The sequence below is a fragment of the Alosa alosa genome, chromosome 11, assembly GCF_017589495.1.
Source record: "Alosa alosa isolate M-15738 ecotype Scorff River chromosome 11, AALO_Geno_1.1, whole genome shotgun sequence".
Classification (NCBI taxonomy): Eukaryota; Metazoa; Chordata; class Actinopteri; order Clupeiformes; family Clupeidae; genus Alosa; species Alosa alosa.
Genome location: NC_063199.1, coordinates 5,929,926 through 5,954,559, shown reverse-complemented (window position 1 = coordinate 5,954,559; position 24,634 = coordinate 5,929,926). Strand labels below are relative to the sequence as shown.

The 24,634-nt window shown below is 41.0% G+C and overlaps 1 long non-coding RNA gene across 1 annotated transcript; it reads right to left on the bottom strand.

Moving 5' to 3' along the window:
- Positions 1-6,236: 6,236 nt before the first annotated feature.
- LOC125303822 lies at positions 6,237-7,800 on the bottom strand. The gene is made up of 3 exons (XR_007195116.1): positions 7,693-7,800; positions 6,918-6,976; positions 6,237-6,346 (listed from the first exon to the last, which is right to left on the bottom strand). It is a non-coding gene; the product is annotated as an uncharacterized LOC125303822 (long non-coding RNA).
- Positions 7,801-24,634: the final 16,834 nt, after the last annotated feature.

Sequence of the window (24,634 nt, the reverse complement as noted above, 5' to 3'; positions counted from 1 at the left end):
AACAAGTAGCCTATAACCTACCATCCAGAACCAGAACAGCGCACAAAGTTTTTTTCTCCTCAGTAATGTAACAAGATTTGTTCACTCCCATTTTTGGCAAAATGACTAGCTAACCAAAAAAAGACAAATTAACAGAGAGAAAGAAAACACATGGCCTGGGTTGATGCTGGTCTTTCCAATAGTGTTTATAGCATTGACCTAGTTTATACGGATAACTCTATTAAGCAAATGTAAAAACTCTATTCAGCAAATGTAAAAACATTTTTTTTCTTTTTGTCATCAGATCGATACTCCTTTATTGCATAAACATCATCTCTCCTCACCATGCCAATAAAATGTAGCCTAGTGTTTCCTCCTATTAAATTATGGAAGCCAGGACCTCTGACAGACATTTCTTTCTTCCTCACAAGGGTAGCAATGACAGGTAGGCAAAATAACACAAATTTATCCACGGGGGTCACTCAAACAAAGAAAGGGGAGATACTGCACGGCCTAGGGAAAGGCGGCGAGCAATAAGTACATCTGAGGAAAGAGGTAAACTTAACAAAAGAAACTATGACGATAATGCTGTTTAAACGTAAATGTATGAACGTCGTGGCTATTGTGAATATGGAAAACAGTCAGCTACATGTTTCCTATCCTTGTGACAAAAACATCAACGTTAGGACTACTTAAAAAAAAAAAAAAGAATTGGTACGCACGAGTCGACCATAGGTAGGCTACTTTATACGTGTTAAATTCACGTAGGCCTAACGTTAGTAGCCTAGTTGCCTGAATAGTTTGACTCGGAAACTAATCTGGATTTTATAAACGTCCTTTCTTCTTACTGGATGGTTATGACACTCACCGTGATGAATTAAGGATGATAGTTTGTTTTTGAAAATGTACAAATTTCAAGTGTTGTACAGTGAGCTGTTTCAAAGTTGTATCGTTCTAATAATTTCTCTTTTTGAACTTCCAAAAACATGTCACTCACCTTAATCAAGTAGGCTAGCCTAGGCCTAAACCACAACCTCGTGGCTCTCTGCTGTAATGTTAGTAGGTGTTCTACTGCCCCAGATGGCGGATGTTGGCATTGCTTGAATTGGAGTCTTTAGGCTTGAAGGCCATCTAGGCTTACAATGCAGAGACCTATTCTGGCTGTTTCTTTCCATTTAGTCACCATAGCAGACATTTCATAACCACATATGATCTTAACACCCTCAAATATAAGAAAAACAGATTTACATTAGGCTATAATTATTTCTACCACCACCATAACTACTGTAGTCAATTGATTTTAATAGTGTTGCTATATAGTGTGTTATACTGTAGTATAATGTCATTGTCTTTAAGCTTTGGAACGCCTGATCTGTTTCCCCTTTCCCGACAGTTGGCAGCATTTATTATGCTTTTAGTAATTGTTTCAACAATTTTAAGCAGTCACTTGTTATTTAAAGGTGAAAATGAATAGCAATGGTAATGCAAATCTCACCTTGTAAACAGTCTTGTGTCAACCTCATATTTTCCTGTTACTAATATGTTATTTCTTAAAATGTCCACTAGATGGCAAGAGAGTTTTATATCTGGTGTGCCTTCTGCCTGGTCCAGTTCACTTTGCAAAAATGAGAGCGTCCAGAGGTGAAGGTAAGTTCCTAGTTTTAATAGATAGGAAGGCTAAATATTTATGCAATTAACTTCGAATCAGTGAATAAACATGTTCATAGAGCTTTTAAAACAAGTCATAAGTTATATTTCTTTGGTAGTTTTTTTAGTTTGAAAAAAGTGCCACCATCCTGCTTATTGGATTCATGTGTGAAGGCAGGTTAGATGTATATTAATGAAGACAAAATGTGTCCCTGAGGCTCTACTGAAAAAAGACAGGGCTTAAATGCTGGCAGAGAGTTCTCAACAGCTTTGAACAATTCTCTATGCCTGTGCAGCCATTAAGGCTGAGAGATACTGACTGGAAACGATTGTTTTCTCTTATACCAATCCACATAAGGGAAAACAGCTGCTCCTAAATAGTCTACCCATACGAATTAAGCTGGTTGTAACAGTTGATGAGCTGTAGGATATAGCCTAAAGGGTCAGAGCATGCCCAGCCTGTGCTCTTGTCATACCAGTGACTTTATGTTGGCTCTGTTGCACTTCTTGGAAACTTGGGACTCCAGTCTATTTTGATGGAAACACATAACTCTGCACATGAACTTACTGTTGGGGGAACAGACCGCAGGGCTGATACTATCAAAGCGTCCAAAGTACAATTTCTTGTATGTCTCATGTATTTTTTTTATCAGAGAAAATACTATCAGAGTGACAGGGTCAGTTTTGGAGATATTTGTTTGTATGACACAGACACAATGCAGTACATTACATACATTAACCCCCTTTGCTATAGGCTATAAGGTCAAATGTAATACATATTGTTTATGTTCAGTATGTGATAAATTCTATGAAGTGATTGATTTGTAGAAAGTAAAGCAAAAGACTTAAGTTTGTAATTGAATTGTTATTGCATGCACAGTTGTCCTGAAGTGCCTGGCATTCCTTTGTTTTTTTGACAATATATTTGATATTATACTGTATAGGATTCTTGTTGTTGACACCATTTCAGTTTCTGGTGTTTTTTTTTGCATTTGTGCTAAATGTTTTTGTGACATTTTCCTCATGTTAAGCAATTTTAAGGTTCTATTCTTTCTCTATATATGCCCAGGTAAAAAAAAAACTATTAAAAGTATACTTTTTGAAAGTGTACTAAGTACAGTTTGTACTTTTTTCGTCAAATCCAAGTGTAAATATTGGTCACAAGGTCACAAAATTTCTTCGGCATTCACCTGATGGGGTCATGAGTCCATGTACCAAGTTTGGTTTTGATACATGCAACGATTGCTGAGATATGAGCTCACTTCCTGTTTGGCGGCGGCCATACAAATTTCGATTGGATGTGACGGGCTTAACGCTTCTATCAATTGTTACAGAAATAAATGAAGTGACAAGGCATGGTCTGAAGATGGTCTGTGCCAATTTTGGTGAAGATCAGATGAAATTTATGACCTGTGCGAAATTGTTGGTGTTTTTGATCAAATCAAATATGGCGGCCGAATAAATTATATTGATGTGACAAGTTGCCCTCAGTTGACCTTTCACAGTATTACCAGACACCACTAGTACAATTTAATTCTAAGCACAGCAGCAGCTACAGGCCAAAAGGCATGTTTGTGAATTACAGCGCCCCCCTAGAGGTCAAAGGTCACCAAATTTCTTGACGGTCCTCCTGATGGGGTCATAAGTCAATGTACCAAGTTTGGTTTTGATACATGCAAGGGTTGCTGAGATATGAGCTCACTTCGTGTTTGGCGGCTTCGCCGCAAATTTTGATTGGCTTTTACGGGCGAACGGTAATACTTCCGAAGACAAAAAGTGATAACTTTTGTGAGGCTTGGTCTGAAGATGATCTGTGTCAAATTTGGTGGGAATCAGAGAATGTATGTGACCCCTGATACATTTGAAGTGTTTTTGATTAAATCCAAAATGGCGGAAAATCCATCATGGCGGAAAATGTCATAGGGGGAATAGGAAAATGTCATAGGGGGCGTTGAACTCGGCTTGGTCCAAGCATTCCAACAATACCTGACTTTTGAAAATCGGACCAACAGGTCAAAAGTTACGTGCATGAACGCACGTCCAACTTTGGCCTGTTGGTGGTGCTAGAGGGTTCGAGTTGCCGACATGAAACTGGGTGACATGAATCATGGGACCGTCCCCAATCAGTGTGCCAAATTTCCCAACTTTTTACCATACGGTTCTATGGGCTGCCATAGACTCCCATTGCATATAATAATAATAATAATAATAGGAAAACGTAGAAACACAATGAGGTCCTCGCAGCTTCACTGCTTGGCCCCCAATTAAGTGTATTGAATTATGTATTAAGTTCAACTTAATACCAACTTGACTATACTTTGAGTGTAATTAGTGTGCTAAAATGGATTTCTTTTCAAACTTTAAGTGTTCTTAAGTACATTATACAAAAAGAGATTTTATGAGCATTCGGAACAGTCGCAGTACAATTTTGTAACATCCCAAGTGTATTGGAAATGTACTTAAAAGGCATTACAGTATAACTAATAATAGTATTGTTTAATAGTATGTATTTTGAATACACTCTTATCATCCTCATTTCTATTCATTTGGCATGCTTCTGTAATATTTTAAATTAACTTCAAATGTACTTCCTGACTACAATAAGTGCCTTGAAAGTTTGCAGTTATGTTAATAAAAGTATAGTCTTAAGATACTTTAAGCATTATAAAGGCATGCAATTTAAGTATAATATTAGTGTGATTTAAAATTGTACTGTTAGTACTCTCCTACCTATTCTGTTACATGACAAATTACACTTTGATTATGAGAAAAACATTTTATTGACATGAATGAAAACAAAACATAATATTCATCCATAACAAAAGTAAAACATTTTTCTGAAAGTTATGGATCTCTTGAGTATATCTTTTCAAGTTGGATGTGGTAACGTGATAAAACATGCATTTGGGCGTATTATTTTATTTCACATGCATAGATTTTTCGAGTGGCTGTTTGGAGTGCTGGTCAGATTCTGTGCATTTCTGCAAGACACTCTGCTGTTCGTGTAGAAGATATGGATTACCTTGCACTGCTCTCCTACCTATTCTGTTACATGACAAATTACACTTTGATTATGAGAAACATTTTATTGACATGAATGAAAACAAAACATAATATTCATCCATAACAAAAGTAAAACATTTTTCTGAAAGTTATGGATCTCTTGAGCATATCTTTTCAAGTTGGATGTGGTAACGTGTGGTAACAATCTTCCTCCATGCCATGAACAATGCATTGCCCTCTATTCTGTATAGGCGAATCTAGTGTAAAGGGGATACATTTTAGCCTATATTGTCCAGGCAAAACAGATTAAACACCCAAAACCATATATTTTCTAAAAGTATATAACCTCTAGATGAGATATAACACCAGTTAAGACATGTCTTATCTTCCTCCATGAATGCACAATACAATGCCCTCTATTCTGTATAGGCGAATCTAGTGTAAAGGGGATATATGTTGGCATGTACAGTCCAGGAAAAAGAAATTAAACACACTAAAATATATATTTTCTGAAAGCATATAATCTGTAGATAAGATATAGCACCATTTAAAACATGTCCCATCTTCCTCCATGAATGTACAATACAATGCCCTCTATTCTGTATAGGCGAATCTAGTGTAAAGGGGATATGTGTTGGCATGTTAAGTCCAGGGAAAACAAATGAAACACCCTAAAATATATATTTTCTGAAAGCATATAATCTGTAGATAAGATATAACACCGTTTAAAACATGTCCCATCTTCCTCCATGAATGCACAATACATTGCCCTCTATTCTGTATAGGCGAATCTAGTGTAAAGCGGATACATGTTGGCCTCTTTTGTCCAGGGAAAACAGATTAAACATCTTAAACTATATATTTTCTGAAAGCATTTAACCTGCAGATGAGATATAACACCAGTTAAGACATGTCCCATCTTCCTCCATGCCATGAACAATACATTGCCCTCTATTCTGTATTGGTGAATCTAGTGTAAAGCAGATACATTTTGGCATGTACAGTCCAGGGAAAACAAATCAAACACCCTAAACTACATATTTTCTGAAAGCATATAACCTGCAGATGAGATATAACACCAGTTAAGACATGTCCCATCTTCCTCCATGCCATGAACAATGCATTGCCCTCTATTCGGTATAGCCAAATCTAGTGTAAAGGGGATACATTTTAGCCTATATTGTCCAGGCAAAACAGATTAAACACCCAAACCATATATTTTCTAAAAGCATATAACCTCTAGATGAGATAACACCAGTTAAGACATGTCTTATCTTCTTCCATGCCATGGAGATAGTTAATAATCCTGTATTGCATTTGCTCTGTATTAAAACGCATTGATTTTAATTTATGGCTGAAAAAGGTAGAGCATTGAAACATTTTCAATTTTAACATTTAAAGTCCTATTCTTGTTTAATTTGACCATCATTTGATATCAATTTCACCCCTGTAGGCTGAATAGTAATTGAGATATAGCCATTCTAACCTGTTGACAGCCATTTTGAAAATGACCCCTTTCCCAAGGTCAGATTTTACTAGATTTTTAGTATGTTATTTAGCATGTCCAACAGTACCAGAATCCATAAAAAAACTTTTGTATCAATTTTTTTGACGTTGAACCCTATATTGACCCGCCTATAAAGTTTTCGGTGGAAACCCGGGGCTGGACAGCAGTCAAATGCATTGACCTTGGTATTAGAGAATTTGTCTCTGTTGTCTGTGAACAGAAAGAAGATGGACAACATTTTACAAGATAAACAATATTTTACACAGAAATCCATTGGCAATGATGAGATTAATACAGATTATCTGTACCTATTTGACATTTACTTTTTATGGGTCAAATTGGTATTGACACCATCTGTTTGCCATCCTGGTATGGGTAGACCTGGCCAGGTAGTCTTTCCTTAAAGCGTTGTGCACCTTGGCACCGATATGAGTGCAACCACCCAGTTTTCTGCATTTGATTACCTTAGATTCCTTTGTTTCCAATACAACCCTATTATCGTTTTCGGGTCAAATGGCATTTTAAATGGGAGTCGTAGGGGCACTAGCCTACTATTTTGATGCATGAATCAAAATCATGTATCAAAATAGTTCTGCCCCTATGACTCCCATTCAAAATGGCATTTGACCCAGAAACGACAATACAGTCAAGCTTTAATGGTGGTGCTTCTGACTTAATTATGCTTTCAAACGAAAGTTTGACTCCGGTACATTCACAAAAAGACCCTAGGTTGCATTTTGGCTTGAGTAATGGGGCAAGGTCCTGGATGAAGAATATTTACCTTTACTGCTGATTATTTGAGGCGTTCAGACATCTTGGTTTAAAACTGTCCAGGAACACCTGTAAAAAACATAGTTAGGCTACAGATTAAAACTAGGTAAATTACAAACAATACCATGAAATTAACTTGAATGCTCTGTCAAACACGAATAATTAAAAAAAATCTAAATCTATTGCATAAACCAAGGCATAATATCAATCATGTAGCCTAAGCTTCATAGCACTAACTTAGTAGAACACCAGGTTTAATTCCCCCTCTAATATCAATGGTGGGAAAAAAACGTTCTACTTCATAAAATGCATGTAATTTGTCCTGTAGACTCATTTTAAAAGATGTCTCCACGATTAAAGAAAAAAACAGCTACAATGTCATTAGCATGCCTAATGAATGTGAAGTGTGACTAGCCTAGCACCATCCTCCTTTCTGTGAGGTAGCCTACACCACACATAATATTAAAGAACATTGGTGAACTTTAGGCAAACGTTGCTTTATAAAGAACACACTTTCTTCCATCATAGTTTGTCTAACGTTAGTGCTAGCCAACGCTTGTCAATAATCCCACAAACACAAAGCAGGCTAATGTAGTTTTCTTCTTGATAGGGTTCTGGGTCGACGTGTATGACGTTAACATTAGCTAAATTAGCTAACGTGATCTGGCATTGCTAGCTTGTACTAGCAAGTATAAAAACAAACTCTTGAAAGATTGCTAAGCCATCAATTTAACTTCTCCAAAGACTACCGAAGGAAATTTATGGTATCTTTAATTTGGACAAACCTGTAATCTTATACGGACCGTAAACGTATGCATTTTCTGGTCTCTACAGTCCATCTGTCTTGCAAATAAAGTTACAAGCATAGACTGTATAAAATAACGTTAATGTTTGCTCACACACCACGTTTTGCTCGAAAGGTGCACAGATCCGCCCACTTCATTTCAAATTCAAACAGCCATGTTATTGGTCAACTGGACTGCCTATACATTTAACTGTGTTGCCTATAAATTTAACAAAATGCCTCTTACAACCTCTACTACATCACAAACGTATAGGCTACTACCTTACTAAGACACAAAATCAACAAAAGAAAAAATATTATTTGATGACCAAAACTGATAGATCAGTGTGTCTAGGCTAGGTTATTGCACATTGCCATGCATGCGGCTGACATATCAGGCCTAAAGGCTACACACATTAGGATTTTATTAGTGTATTAGTATTAGGTGAGATGACTATGAAACTATACAAACAATGTATTAGGCCTACCAAAAAAATATACTTTCCATAAGTACACTATATTACAACTACTAAGTATTAGCAATTTAATACACTTAAACTAAATAAACTTCTTTACCATTTAAAATACACTAACAACAAAGTACACTTTTAAAAGTACATTACAAAAACACTTTGAATATTGCACAATAAGTATATTTAATTTTAGTACACTGAAGTTGAACTTAACTAGATGTACCACAGAGCGGTACAAAATATGGCCGCCGCCCAGTCCAGCACATGTTTTCCACAAAAATAAGTCACGCTGAAAGGCATATATGATTCTAACTGTCTCACTGAATTGCATTATGCACACTCAATTCTCACTGGTATCTGCTAGACAACAAGTACCAAAACATGATTAGTTCATAGATTTCACATGTAATATACATTTTACACAACCCCACCCCCATCTTGCTTGTTCATAATTCTGAGAAATTCATGAATTGTGTGCATGTACATGTTTATGTTTATGTGTGTGTGTGTGGGTGTGTGGGTGGGTGTGTGTGCGTGCATGTGCTTGTGTGTTTGCCTGTTTATGTGCCTGTGTGTGTGCATGTGCATGCATGCGTATATATGTCTAGTGAGTATGTGTCATAAATGAGGGATTACTGTGAATGTTTTTGTGTGCGTGTGTATCTGTTTATGCACATGTGTGCATATGGAATGGGTTTACATGACCCCTGGAGGCAAACATACGCAAAAAATTGGTCATCCTAGGCCCTACGGTTCTCAAGATATTCACAGAAAACTGTGTCTGCCCTACCCTCCTTCGGGGGTCCAGTCCAGCGGGGGCTACAGATCAAAACTAAAAGCGATGGTTCCATGCTATCCATGTGGGGTTACATGCCCACCAAGTTTCGCGGTACCCGGTCTTTCAGTGTCCCGGGAATCCTTGTTGGTGTACGGTCACTAAATGTACACATAAATTATTTTATTGTAAGGCCCCCCCATGAACGAAAGTCCATGAAACTTGGCATGCATTCAGAGGGTGTCATAATGATCCTACACTTCCAATTTCGTGCAGTTTTGACTATGTTAGGTCACAGATACCTGCGATTACAACACCTCATTTTTACTTTTTTATGTTTAACTAGGTGGCGCTATACATGAAATGAGTGGTTATGGAATGGGTTGACATGGCCCTTTGAGATCAACATACAAAAAAATGGTCCTCCTAAACCCTACGGTTCTCGAGATATTCACAGAAAACTGTGTCTGCCCTACCCTCCTTTCGGGGGGTCCAGTCCAGCGGGGGGGGCTACAGATCAAAACGAAAACAGGAGGTTCCATGCTATCCATGTGGGGTTACATGCCCACCAAGTTTCGTGTACCCCGGTCTTACAGTGTCCCGGGAATCCTTGACGGAAATTTGGACATGCGAAAAAGGAAAAAAAAAAATCTGACTAAACCTATATGACCGCCGCTTTGCTGCGTGGTGGTCATAATAACATCTACTTTGAAGTATACTTTCTAAAAGTACACATTAAACATACTTTACATAAAGTACAAAAAGTGTAAGCATACTTGCTTTATACTTCATACATTTATACTTTAATCATATTTCTAACACACTAAAGTATACTACTTTTTTACCTGGGTGTAAATGGACAGAAACAAAGTATTTTTAAAGCAATTGATGTTTTCTTCTCCGAGATCTTTTTTTCCTCTTCAGTTACACAAAGAGAAAAAACAGAACATTGTGGGCAGAAGTAACAATGGAATGCTCTTGTCAGTCAGCTTCTTTTGGTCCTCAAGGTCACTGCAGAGAATCAGAGAGATGATGGATGTTCTGTTATATAGTGTAGTTTGAAAGAAGATTAGTGATTGATAATGTATTAATGCTGTACAGTCTTCCTAAGCATAGCTAAAAGCAAAAAATTTGTAGTTTAGGCAGCACTCGCAAGGTTAGCTGTGTTGAATTTTAAGACATCGTTCCGGCCAAGTTTTAAACTGTTTTTTATTCTAATTAGCACACCCACTTAAACGTGACCATGTGAAGTGTAATTGCAGTTACAGGACAACTTTACTGAATTACTTTTTCAGTGCACACTGATTTCAAGAACCACAGATGGTCACCGAGTGCAAGTGATCTGGTCTGTTTTGGTCTAACCCAAAACAGGGTATTTTGTTTTTGTTCTAGTGTGGGCCATGGCTTGTCCAGCTTGGAGTCATTCAGATAGGCCCAGTATAAGGTGCCTCTGGTCTCACAGAGCAGGGTTGAGTACAGAATAGCCTGGGTGCGTGCATCGGTCATGCTTCTGTCATATAAGCAAGCCCTATGGACTTTAATGGGGTCATTTGGATGATCTGATTCTACAAATGAAATTGTGTCCAGAGACCTGTCTGGATCAGTCTCACAGTTTGTTCCCTCACACATATTCCTCCTCTCCCTCATGCAAACACGCACACACGCACAGACATACACAAAAAGGCTCAACAGCAACATGCAAGCTCAGCACATCTGCCAAGAAGTTAGAATGTCAGAGAACCCACACAAGCTGAAGAAGTCTTGCCAAATTTGGCGTTTTGAAAAGTGGTCTCTGACATATACATTTGCGTTTGTAGATTCTGGTCTAAAAGCCCCACTTTTTCCAGACTTTTTAGGTAGGACTGAAGGTCAGGTGTAGGTCATATATGATTGGCGTGCTGCTGTGATGCTCTGATGCTGGTTGTGGTTACCAGGCTGTGTCAATTTCCCCATTCTTTTTTAGAGCAAGGCCATCATGATTTTCTATGAATGGATGTGAGGAAAACCAAACTGAGCTCTCCAATGAAAAAAACAAAACAAAATATTTTTGCACTTGTGAGTCTATGCTGCAAAAATGTACATATGCTTTATCTGAGCTCGACAACAGCATCATTCCCCAGGTGATTTTGAGGTCGCTCCTATGCACTGTGACTTGAGGATCACCGCCATTAGGCAGCCAGCGAACTGGACACTGCCTACAGGCGACTTGCTCAGAAAGCCCTTGTGTTTGGAAGAGTGCTGACGAAGGCCACTTTTCGCGCCAGTAGTGCCAGCTCAAGCCAAAGTAACTTATTGATCTTGGCAGGCACAGACAGGGTAACAACTTTCAAGTTGAGCGACAGACACTATGTCCTCCATGTGACACTGAAGAAATGACAACTGTGATAAATTCTAGACAGAATGAAAATGTTTTAATAAATGTTGGCATGCACTCTTGATTAAAGACCAGTAGACTGTTACAGGATAGAATTGTCATTTTTTGGAAAAAGGAACGGAAAATGAAATGCTTAAAGATAGATATTCTAAAATTCCTCAAGTTGTTTTGTCAGTCCAAAAATCAGCTGAATCAGGTGACTAGAGTGATATTAGAGTGACCAGACCTTTTGGCCAAAACCAAATAGCCTCAGGCAATAGCTGTCATTATTTCATCTTGACTTCCACTGCTCTGTGTGGATAGCAAAGGGCAGTGCACCAGCTGGAAGAAATCATGCATGTCCTCACTGCCCTCTGGCTTTTACCCTATCTCCCTCTCGGCAGTGTGACAGTCAGTCTGTAATAGACAGATCTGTCCTAAAGTCTAACCCCTCTCCCCTCCACCTCACACTGTCTGTCTGTTTTAGCTGTGCTCTCTCTCTCGTAGCTCCCTTGGGGTCACACAGACATTATGGACATGCTTTTCCCATCAGACTTAATCACGGCCACAACTGGGATCATTTAGCCGTCGCTTTATGGCAGCGTAAAAGTAATCGTCTTAATGATAAACAAATAAGCTTGCAAGAGCACAAGTATGTGGCCAATCCAAAACACCTGGATGCTCACTGAAGGAAATACTTTAGATGGCATGTATTTGCCACCAGATGCCCTTCTATCCTGCAGTACACTGCAGTAAATGCAGATTAGGCCAAACATTTAAAGATGGCATTGTAAGGCTGAAGTGTCTTCAATTGGCCACTAGGGGGCCCTCTTTTCCTGTGTCCAGAGCAGTTTTTATTACCATTGATAGAAACACCAAGACATTTACTACAACGTCCAGGTTATTATATTCATCTCAAAGAGGAGGATGGCTTTTAAGCAACATATACTTGTATAAAGGTGAGTCATTTATGTTTATGCTTATGGTATTGATTTATTTATACATATGCTGTAAAGAATACAGCTGTCATTATGTCTGGAAAGCCTCCATATAGGTAATGCCTCATATCATCGTTTATTCTTTGAAAATCACAGATGAAATTAATGTTGTTTATGTTTATCATTAAATACTGGAATGATTTGGACACTGTTTAGAGACTTTCTTTTCTGCTGTTACAGGCTCACATGTCAATAATGGAAGCAGTTGAATTATGGGAGATGAAAGGAATATGGAGAATGACTTCAAGCAGCAGGTGTACACTGCAAAAAATCTATTTATTTTGAAACCAAAATCCTTGCAGGAGAATATCCATTTCAACAACATCACATTTTGCTTCATCATCAAAGATTCAGCCATACGAGGGGATTTTCCCCCTCTCCCTGCTTGCTGCATAAAATGGATTGGCAAACCTAGTGGATTCTGAGAGACAGGTGCAGAACACACAAGCCGTGCTGGCCAAGAGGCAGAGTGATGTCATTTGCCTTTCAGCATAGTGCACACTTCACTTGGGGCTTTTAAGGTGAACCCAAGAGATAGCCTGACATCATCGGTGGATGGATGAAAAACCTCATCATTACAGATAAAACATTAAAATATATTCTGAAGGAAATAAATTACTGATACTAATTTATTGCATATGATTTATGAACACATAAACACTTATTGTGTGCTTTACTTGTCATGGGATGAAGCTGTACCTCTCAGAGTCTCGACTGAACTTGGTGAGTGGACAGCCCCCTGCCCAGGTTGTCCCAGGTGACGCCCCTGCCTGTGGATCCCACCTGTGCCTGCAAACTAACGCTTCCATCATGACACCTGCTGATGCGCCACCAGTATGGAGGGAGAAGATAGCCTTTATCTGCAGAGGGGAGCTTTTGCAACAGCAGGGTGGTGGCAGATTACCCCCAACGGCAGGGCTGGGGGAGCTCTCTTTCGCCGGACTACGTTGTGAAATCAAATAAAGCATGAATATTTATGGCCTTGTCCACCGGTGTCAGCATAATAATAATAAAGCACTCTGAAACCAAGCACACATATTGTCAAGAGTGATTCAGTGAGATGTGCAGCAGGATCTTGTTTGTTTAATTAAAGGCGGCTGTCTTGTGGTTTGGCGGGTAAATCAAGACGTTTCTCATTACAGGTTGGCATCTTGACATTCTCCTCCAGCTGGGAAGTTGTCCGGGCCGGACGGGAAAGGTCAGCATCCCGCAAGCCAGCTGGACATTTGGGCTGTCTGACCCATGAAAGGCCTCTTTGTGACAAACAACGCAGGTATAGAGAGGCCTATGTATCAGCAATGGTTCCATGCCACCTTGATATGTAGAAGTAAGTGGCTCTACATTTCTTTTTGTATCCCTAAACTACATTTCTTCTGTATTTAGATTTGTTTTCCAAATTACCTCCATGTTTGGTTATTTGTTTGTTTCAGTTGTCCGTTTCATTTGAGCTGAGTTGAATTCCATTTCAGGGTATGGGCTGGTTTTCTTTTTTCACATACTGGGGGATGTTTCACCATGTGGCTGCAAATGTACTGGTTACATTCTTGGAATCAGTGGTTGACTTCAAACTTAGTGAAGCCTTTGGTGTGCAGATTTGGATAAAAGTATCCGTCATCTAGTATTTATTCATGATACTTGACTTATCCTTTAGTGGAGAGCCAATGCTTTGCTGTTTCCCTTGGTCATGGGCCCATGTGTGTAGTTTAAATTAGAGGCTTGCTTGTTTGTTGTCTCCAAGTTGAATATTTATTTCTTTTTGGGGTGTAACTAGATTAGCTCATGTATGTTCTTTTTGGGGCTGGCGTGTGTTCATATCAGTGTGTCTCTGCATGCCTGTGTATGTGTGTTTCAGCATGCCAGTTGTGTGTGTGTGTGTGTGTGTGTGTGTGTTCTCTGCATGCCTGTTGTGTTTGCGTGAGTGTGTAGTATGTGCGTGTAGATGAGAGCAGATGGGACTGTGTGATCACTCTGCAGTTCTATTCCTGGAAGGGCCTTCAGTTGTGAAATGCAAGGGCTTGTCAGCCTGAACAGCAGAAAGATGGAGTGGTTTCTCGAGCTTACCCCCTTTGAACTAGAGGCATAGAATGGGAAAAATGGTGGCCATATTGGGCTCCCCTTGTCATTGTAATACAACATTAGCCAGTTTTAGCCATTTTGGGGCAGTGACCAACCACTGGGTCCAGTCAAGAGATGTAAAACAAATTCCTCTTCCAAGCATTATGACAATGTCACCTCGGTGACATGAGACCATCTTTGTTGATCTCTCTGGATTATCCATCTAAACTCTCACGCAATGATTTGTAATCCAAACATATAATCTGTTTGGTGATCCACCGCAGCATTGTCGAGCTGTGAAGTAATCTTTGGTAGGAGTAGAGGATTTAGTGTGTATTCATTGTGTCAAGCTGTGTAATTTCCAAACGGGCTCTGCGCCTATTTGTGGGTCATACTGTACATGCACTGACACAGTAATGTCCATGATCTTATTGTGTGGTGAGCCATTTGTAGTGTTTGTTGTGGCTTTGGGATAAAAACAGGCGATTACTATATGCGGCAGTAGGGTTTTTGAGATCTTTAGGACCAGACGGTAAACACTTTTAAAGGAGAATTCCAGTGTGATATTGACCTAAAGTGTGTTGAAACATGATACCGAGTGTGAACGTATGTCTCATAGCCCATCTTGGCTTGTCAGGTATGATAAGGGATCAGATTCCAAAAATAATTCTGTGGAAATGCATGGATTCCAGTTTCTTCCAGTAGCAGCAACTGGAATCCATGCATTTCCATGGAATTATTTTTGGAATCTGATCCCTTTATCATACCTGTTCATTCTTACCGTAAAAGCCGAACTTATCGTGACTAAATTCAAGATGGCTGCAAACGCTAAACTTCATTGAAGATACTGTCTGTATAAATCGCCTTGTAAGTAAACTACCAGTGCTTTTTCAAAGTTCTCAATGTCTCGTTTTTTAAATGTCAGGGCCCTCGAAGTCTACCAATGAAGTGTGGAGATACATTGAGCCCTCGTAAATGGTGTAAAACAGTGATTTATTTGCATGGCTAGCCGATGCCGAAGCACCACCATTGAAAAAGCTGTTGGTAGCATCGGGTAACTAAGCCAGATTTTGGAGTGCAGGGGACAAGTCGAGATGGGCTATGAGACATAATTCACACTTTCGGTATCATGTTTCAACACACTTTAGGTCAATATCACACCGGAATTCTCCTTTAAATGATCAGTCCTTTGTCACGCAAGTGTATTACTGTCAGTGATGTGTGCACTTGTCTCATTCTTAACATGATGACTCACTGTTTGACTCCACTGGACAGCACCAGAGTCCAGTTGGAAGCAGATTTTGTGAAATCAGTTTGATTGAACCATGCGCTTTTTCACTTAAACTTTGTAACAGTATCTGGCTCCAGTGCAGTAATCCTCAGTGGCCATTGTTTATTTCTGTCCTTAGTCTCTGGTGGTTTGAATATAAATTTGAGTCATTAAGTCCTCCATCCAAAAACTCACACCTGTCTGCGCATCACAGAACTACGGGGAGGCTGGATTTCAAAAGCTCTTTCACAGCAGGAGAGTGGATATCAGCACAGCGCACCCACGCCCATGTATTTCTCCTATTTCATTTGGATGTATATGTCTCCTCAACCACTCCACAGGGGTGATGGAGATCCTTTGATTTCAGAGATTGTTCACTTAGAGAAATTATATTTTATATCCCATTTTCAACTTTTCCTCTTTGAATGATTTGCGAAATGAATGCACGGCTATTAGCAAACAGCATATGTTAAATTTATCAGCGATCGACTACATAGTAGCTCAAATGTAAATAACCAGTCATTTTTATTTTTATTATTTTTCTGTTATGCTTTCTCCTCAACCATAGTGAACATAAAAAGCAGTGACCACAGTCTCTCTGCAGCCTTCGGAGAAGCCTAGGGGACAGAGAAAGACTAGATGACTGCTCATTTAAATGTTTGCAGTAAAATTCCCTGCAAGGTTTCCATGGTAATCTAATGGACATCACATCTCCTGGAGACCACCTGACTGACGGCGAGAAAAATGTAGCATAAGGCTCAGTGCAACAAACCCACACTGACCTTCATACACTCTCTAGAAAGACTGGCGATAACACACTAAAAAACACAAGGGCTGCTATTATATAAAATCCCTTGTTCAAGAACAGCTCACAAACTTTAACTGTAACAATAATGATAATTTTGTTTTTTAGCATTATATTTGGTTTTGCTGCCTATTTATGTGTAATACTGTGTGTAATTGGGAAGTGATGTATTATGGAGTGAATATGACCGTATGGAAGTGACCCAGAAGTATTTGTGGACATTGCTGTCCCTAATGTACTTTCAGGTCTGGCTGCATTGATTTTCTGTAGTCTCTAACATGAATGACAGCACAGCCCAACATATTGATCAGTTTCACCAGCAAATCCTGCCAGCTACCAGCCCATCTGTCAGGGCTTGTCAGTAGCTGCCTTGATGGCAAGACTGTGCCTGTTGGATTGCTCATTAATGGGCAGTTATTCAGTACTGATTTGCGTAAGGCACAGAGGATTTTCATCTATTTCATCACTGGGAGTTTGATGGGTGGAAGGAGGCAAGGTTGGCGGTAAGAGCACGCCATTGTTAGTTGCTGATGCCCACATGCAGAGATTGTGAAATTGTTTTGTACAGAGTCGTCATACTGTAGACGTCGCTTTATGCCGAGACATTGAGTCCGTCCCAACCTCTGTTTCAGGACAGGATAATGATTCCCGCTGAAGTGGAGGCAGACAGGGCCATGTTGGCTCTATCAATTTGTCATCCCAAATTTCAGCTCATCTGACTGAGTTACTTCGAGTTTGAAAAACGCCAGATTTCCCAAACAAGATTTTACTCTAACAAGGAGGATGTTTCATCAGCATTTCAAAGGAAACTAGAACAGCCAATGGGTTATTAATGATGCTCCTGTTTTCTTGATCCCTGAGCAAAAACGAGAATCAAAGCCATCATGTCTATTAGTTGAGTATCCCTCATTAATTAGTGCTACATGCACACTTGTGGTACACGATTGAATAAATGCTACCCAAATATGACACTCAGTTGATGAAGTCCCAGTGGCACACTCAGTGTTGATGACAATAATTGGACATGACCTTTCCATGAAAACATGACACCTCAACAAAAGTTTTTTTTTTTATCACCCACGGCACATTAGGCAGAACACGCTTTCACACCCTCCTGTCACAATGCTGCTTACTGATGGAAAAATGCAAGGTTAAATATAGCAGGGATTCCAGCCACAGGCCTCTATTTTTGCTGGTGGCCGACTGTGTAGTGCACGATGGACAGACCGGTGTGTTCAATAGTCCGGCCGGCAGCAACCTTTCTGCAGGCTGCCAGGAAGGCACACAGCAGGTTGTGACCAGAGAGCAGCAAACCTGGCATTGATCCGGTCTCCCGATATAGTGCAGATTTAGCCCAGATCTGTCAAGTCAAGTCAAGTCAAGTTAGCTTTGTGTATGTAGAACATTTAAAAACTACAGGAGTTTTACCAAAAGGCTTTAAGGTCGAGGTAAATGCCATGACGTAAATACATCCCATCTTTGGTGAATTCAAGTCAGGCAGCTTAAAGCAAAACACCTACATTTAGAGCACTGTATTCACGAGTGTGAGTGTCTCCATGTGTAGTTAGTTACGTGAACATGTACTGTATGTGTATGCATGTGAGAGACATGCCTCAGACACATGACCGGCGCTCCTCGGAGCATTTCAAATGAGATGTGCCCGTGGACAGCTGCTCCGTGTGCTGACAGGCTCGGATGCCCACTCCTTCTCGCTACCCAGAAGCTCACAGAGCCTTGCGTAAACACCGATTTCCCTTTGCCAACATGTCACACAGTGTTGTTATCACTTTGCAGGGCTAGCAAAACAAAACACAAATGGCAAAAGTGTAAGGACTCACAGGAATGCTTGGCAGCAGTGACGTGCTGAATGATTTTGACTGTTTTTTTCCCTCAACGGGCAAAGAAAGTTGTCAACAATGAAACCTGTTGAGGCTGGTAGAATGTCAGCACATGAACTCTACCAGTAGTGGCAGTGTGCAGCATCTCCAGTTCCCTTGTGAGGTATCCAGTTCTGGTTTCTCAACAGTGTGGCTCTGATTTCCCATCATAACACCTCACAACATTGTCTAATTTGAATCTGTTCTTGGTAAATGAGCAGCAAGAGTGCCAGAGCTTTGCAATATGTCATTTGGCAGGTTCTCTGTTCTCTGGAATGTAGATTCCATTAAGGGTCTCCCTCGTCTAGACCTAACATAAAGAAAATAGCCCCGTGAAATCCTAATTACAAGGGCCCCCCAGCTTACAATTACATTCTCCCACCTCCCAGCAACCGTGGTGCTAATCAGAAAAGACAGAGAGAATACCGTGTGCCTCATTGGCTGTTAGGAACACTGTTTTTCTTCCCCCTCTCCACTGCCAGCCCCTCCAATCGTGACCGTCCCACCGTTGGGTAATAAAAGGCCCGGATTCAGGGTCCTCAGCATACACGGGTTTAGATCTTGGTTCAACGAAAGGGCTTCATTGAATAATCTTTGGTAAGGCGTTTGTGTTGTGATGTGCTCGTAAGTGATTCACTTTAACAATTCAGAATGCCTGGAAGGTAAACCCCAGGTCAAGGCAATTATTGTGGGGTAAAGAGTTTAGTCTGCTACCCCTTTCGACCACAAATGCGAAACAGAGTGTTTACAACAAAATGAAGGAAAGGGTTTACAAAGAAAACAATTCAGCTTTAAGATCGTCATGTTGTGTCTTGGAAATCCCCATGGACGTAAATTAAATTGTTCCATAAAATAAGCAAACTGAAAGCCAGCAAGGTTGGTTTTGAATTGTGTGAATCTTGTAGTGAAACCTTGAAATGTGTAATGTGAACAATATAGAACAGGGCCAAACCAATGTTCTCCCACTGTGATGTCCTTTTTTAAAGCAAATGAAACAAAAGTTAAAGCCTATAACCTGTCAAAGTGATCTCAGTATTAATTGTTTAACACTGCTGTTGTGATATTTATCATTGCCTTGACGCGCTTTTGTTTAACCTGCTGAAGTGGGTGTCAGGTGTTGTGCATCTGTGTGTTTGGCCTGGACTCAGACTGGACTTGGTGTGAAAGCTTCCAGTCAGCAGTGTGACCAGAGGTATAATGGAGGAAATAATAACTCCGTCTCAGCTGTCACATCCAATCCTGGCTCGGTGCGCTGGAAAATGCTGAGGAGAGGCTTTCGGGGGTCTCCGTCTGGCAGATAAAGTGTATGTTTATCAGGGGGAGATGTGTGTCGGGGCTGCTTATTCACAGCCACTCATAACGTCTATTTTTGTTTTGACGTGGCGCAAGGCTCAACGAGAGAGCGGGAGAGTAATAGTGTAGCCATCTTAGGGCTTCCATAGCGACACGTTTCCAGCACGTTTGTCATCTGGCGTGGGAGTTGCGGAGAGAACATGAGGAGAGAGACGCAGAAGCTCCATCTCCACGCCCTTCCTTTGATTTATTGCCATTGAAAAACACGCTTAGCATAAGCTTTTGGAGGAGATTAGGACCGTGTCATATTCCACCATACCACCTCTGTTTTGTTTGTCTTTTCTTTAGACATTATAATTGAAGAGCTTCTTACCACACAGCTGTTTGTGTTCTTTCCTCTTTTACAAGAAGTAAGACTTGAGGTTTGAAAGGGGAAGTTTTTGGCCATTGTCTGTCTGGTGCCCTCCTTCCTTGTCCAATCTGAGATTGTCCCAGGCTGTGCGTGAGTGTGTGTGTGTGTGTGTGTGTGTGTGCAATCTCTCTGACTCAGCAGGGCTCAGATTAGCTTTCCTCCCTCACTTCAGTTCAGTCAGCTGGTGGTTTTCCTGCCAAAGGGGGTTTCTGCGCTCAGACGCACATTTTGTGATCCCCTTGTAGAACAGTTTCTTTGAAGGAGCGCTATTTGTTGTGCCCATTTTTTGGGGGGAGGCAGAGGGAGTTAGGGTGAGGTGGTGAGAGAGGTGGGGGTAGGATAGAGCTTCTTTTGTTTTCAAGCCATCAAGTCTATGTTCTCATTTCAGTGGCTTCAGTTCTAACGCCAGGTAAGTCTGGCGAGAGAATCCCTGACCCCCATCTGACAGAGACAGTGACATCTAAAGTATGATTGGTAATTACTCATGATAAAGGGAAAAGATAGAATATAAGCTGTACAGGGAGGCCGAAATGCAGGCTACTCTTGTGGGTCAAACAAAGGCCCCACTCATGTAACCCGCCTGTAATAGGATCTCAGTTTCTCTCTTGTACATTGAGAAGGGAGAGAGCGCCTGAGGTGCAGCTGAACCACTGAGTGAAGGCCATCATTGTTTGATCTTGGGTCCCTCTCACCTGACACATTCTTCGTCACCACTGAAAGGTGCGTCACAACATCTGAATTGCAGCAACTGCATTGATGCACTAATCTCCAGACTCCATTTTGGATTAAACTGAAAACCCATTTTTTTCTTGTAACACGCTCCTGTAGTCTTTAGATACTTGACAGGGGCTGCTCAGTGTTCCCTGTCAGATTTAGCCCCAAGGTTAACTTCCTGCTTTGATGACGCATTCCGAATGACTAAAAGGATATTCCCCTTGTCTTCCATTCATCATTGATGAATGCAGGGGCTGACGCGGGTTTTCTGTTTCTCAGCGCCCCATTGTTTCTTTAAAGTTGTAGAGCGCTGGAGCTTGCTTTCATAAGATGATATTGCCCTCCTTATAGCTTCTGAGTCAGAGTTCAAAGTGTGTGTGTGTGTGTGTGTGTGATGGGGAGATGCGCTGCTGTTTGCCAGCCCAAATCTTGTGGAGATGATCAAACATTGCAGGCAGTCTTCAGGCCGGCGGTGGTGGAGGATGAGACATGACTGACTTACAAATGCTTTGCACCACCAGAGTTTCCACTGATCTGTTGAATAAGGCCCAGACCCCTTCTCTACTGTAGAGCCGAACAGAACCTACCCAGGCCAAATTTTGCTGAATCATGCAAGTGTATTGACTTTGTGCCCCAGTGGTTAAAGGCTGAATCAGAAGTATTGTGGCACACTGTGCATAATTAAAGCTCCTTGCTGATTTCTGTGATTGCAGGAAGTCTTTAATCAGTGACACATCCCATATATAGTATACAGTAGCTATTGTTCCACATCCTGTTCAGTAATGGCAATGTTAAGTTCTGGGTGTTTGGACTGGTTTAAGGATTTGTGAATCCTCCGAATGAACTCTGTCTGAGACTCTCTGAGGCTAATTAACAGCATACAAATTAAGCCATTCAACAGAGGGATTCTGCTACACTGTGCATGGTCCAAAGAAGCCATGCTAAGCACTCTGTAAAATCAATCCATGGCAAAACAACTTCTGTATAAAGGTCACTCATAGTAGACAGGATAATACAGGCCAACAGCAAAAAACTTTGAAAGTGTTCCAGATGCATTGAAGTGACGTAAATCTGCAGACGCATAGATGATGTATTTTGCCAGCAATACTGAATAACACACACTTTCGTAACTGCTTGTGTTTGCCCTCTTCTTGTGATCTTCTTGTCCAGTCCAGACTTGCGTATGACCAGACTTGCGTATGGTTCTAAGCAAATCTGGTGCAATATCCCTCTCGGTGGAGTTAGCAGGGTGTGTCGTATGCTGGCCCAGCTGTGTGTTTTGCTACGCGTTCACAGCGTGTTCCCTTCACTCAGACTCTCTCCGAGGTCAGGTGAGGATCAGGTCAGGCACAGCGCCAGCATAAACAGCCCAGGCATTACCTCAACCAGGGGCGAGTTTGGACGCAGGTCTTGTTTACATTTTCAGAGGGATCCTCCACGCTATATGTTATTGTGAGGGCCAGAGCACACGTTTGACCGGCATTAATCCCTCATAGTATGGCAGGTGCCGTATTCATCTGTCGGAGAAAGCATCAAGCATTACAGATAGAATCTCATGACCGAAGTTTAACTTTGAGTTAGCCAGAATACCCAGGAATTGGGGGTACATGTTTGCACTGGTTTATGTTCATTTCATGTGACGTTGTCATGGTTACTCATGCACTGGCATGCCATGGACATATGGATCAACATCAGTCACACTGAGCCTTCAGCTCAGCCTTTAAGTAACATATTAGCTGTTACATAAGTGGTTGCATAGGGTGTATGGTCATGGAGTAGGAACTTTCTCCTGGATGGTGGCCTGCGGTGGTGTAATTGATTTCAGATGTGTGTTTGTCATGAGGGATTTAATGCTGGGTGGAGCCTTTGGGCTGGTGTTGAGATCAATAGTGCCCCTCCTAGATGGACTGTCCCTCTCTTCAGCCCCTCTGGAGCATCCTCTCCTCTCGCCAGAGACTACGCTGCCTGCCCAAAGTGCTCTCATCAAGACAAATCATCCTGACGACACTTAAGCGAGGACATAAAACATCTTTATTTCACAAGACTGCCAGAGAAAGAAAGCCTATCTAGCCTATTATGTTAGTCAAGAATGAATCATTTGGCTTCCTGAGAAAGAGTCCTTGTATTTAACCCATTAAAAAGACCTGTTGGTTCATCCCAAAGAGCCCTAAAAGTCTCTGGCTGTGTGACTTTGTTCTGGATACCCAGAAAACGACTTCCTCAGTCAGAAACTCTCGGACACACAGGCTGAAACCAATGGTCTGTGTAAATATTGGTCACCAGGGGGCTTTGCTGCTGTGTATGACCTTGTCAATATGGAACACTCCTTTCCAGAGAACAGCATTACAGATAACAGCCATGGAATGGAAACAGTGTGATTGGTTTCCCTGTAGTGCTGTTTGTATTTGATCATGCACTTATTCTGCCTTTAATAGAGAACTTTTTGGATTTAGAAATTCATTAATTATGCTTCCGTAATACTTTTTGATCCAGTTAAATCTTGTTCTCATTGATAGAATGTCTTACCTTACCTACATTACGAACTTGTAAATGTTTATTACAACATTTGAAAGGACATCATGAAATGACCAATATGCATTTGACCTAATTGTACCCTTTCTCTTGGTTCAGAGTGAAACTCGAGACTGAAGCTACCGTACAGATGTACGTGCCCTGGCCCTTGATGATCGTAATCTTACACGGAGGTGATTTTTACCTCGGCTCCCTGATTCGGTCCTCCAGGTGTTGCTCCTTTGAAAGCAGGTCTGATCTTTGAAGTTGGGAGCGCGTTGTTTAGTGCAGTCCTCTGATCTGGGCTGTTTGGGGAGAGTCACATTAGGGGGGCTTTGGGCCATTATGACTGGGCCTGGGTCAGATTGGGTTACACATCTGTGTGGGTGGACGCTTGTGCCAGTTTCTGCATTCGCTTTGATTGTAATCTGAGTTGGGCTAATTCCATGCTGGCAATCCTCAGTGTAGTGTCCTTAGTCATCTTTTGTTCACCTCATGCATGTTTTTCCACCTGCAACTGTGTTCCGAATGATGCGATTAATGTGTTTGACAGCAGTAGCTTTGTATCTCTTGTTTCTTTGTATCTCTTGGGGCAACGAAAACGATGCAAGCGGTGATGTTGTTCTGCGTTTGACTCGGTCATTTAGACGCAAACTGCAAACAGAGTTTTTAAAAACTCCGGCCAGATTGGAGTTTTTGGAAAACTTCGGTTGCACGTTTGCATGTAAACTGAGACAAAAACGGAGGTTTAGGCAGCCAACGTCACATTAGGCCTATGCGCCAGTTCCAAAAGTGCAACCTGTGTTTAGCCTATTCATTTGGCTATGGTGATCATGGATGCATTCAGAGTAGCAGTTGCATTTATGTTGGTGCAAACTCTTTTCGTCTGTTTGCAATTGCAGATACAGTTTAAAAGACAAAGAGGAAGTGATTTGTTGCTGTTGTTGCTATTTTCGAGATTCTGGTTGGCTAACGTGGGCTTGAGCTTGTTGTTACACTGCCACCTACAGGTTTGGCATGCTCTTGACGGCATATATACACGGGTTGGTGTAAACGAAAATTTTTCGGTGTGCACAATGTTATTTTTGAAAACGGAGAGGGTGAAATGTCCGGCCACGTGTAAACGTAGCCTTAAATGTACTGTTGATGTGGGTCTGGCTCGTCAGGCTAATATTTCTCAGTTTTCTTAAGTGATTAGATCAGGCTCTGTGGAATGAAACAGATAGACCTGCTGTGTTCTCTGCTTTGCACAAATTTCCCCCTTGCATCTGGTCAGTATGAGGACCTGCCCCCTGTGTGACTGAGGTGAGGTCCGAGCCTGCCGTTAATGTGATGGCCTCAGCAATCTGCCTTGACGTTAGAGACTCTCTTGAGCATTTGTTCACACATCTGTTTATTAGAGGTCAG